We start from the raw sequence: 281 nt of genomic DNA, 5'->3' as shown, positions 1-281 counted from the left end.
CTTCTTCTTCTTCTTCTTCTTCTTCTTCTTCTTCTTCTTCTTCTTCTTCTTCTTCTTCTTCTTCTTCTTCCGGACCCAGTTAGTTCTTTTCACAAACATGAGATGAAGCAGTCTACATTGCAAAGATCATGATCATTTATAGGCTTTTCATTTCATTGATTTTTTTTTTCTGTACAGTAAAAAGATTCATCTCTAAGATCTGGGTAGTGGCACCCACCTAAAGTCTCAGCTGTGTGGGAAGCTGAAACAGGAGGGCCCAGTAATTCAAGGCCAGCGAGACC

Source organism: Mus pahari, chromosome 1, assembly GCF_900095145.1.
Source record: "Mus pahari chromosome 1, PAHARI_EIJ_v1.1, whole genome shotgun sequence".
Lineage (NCBI taxonomy): Eukaryota > Metazoa > Chordata > Mammalia > Rodentia > Muridae > Mus > Mus pahari.
The sequence above is the reverse complement of the archived record's forward strand: the minus strand, read 5'-3'. Positions refer to the sequence as shown.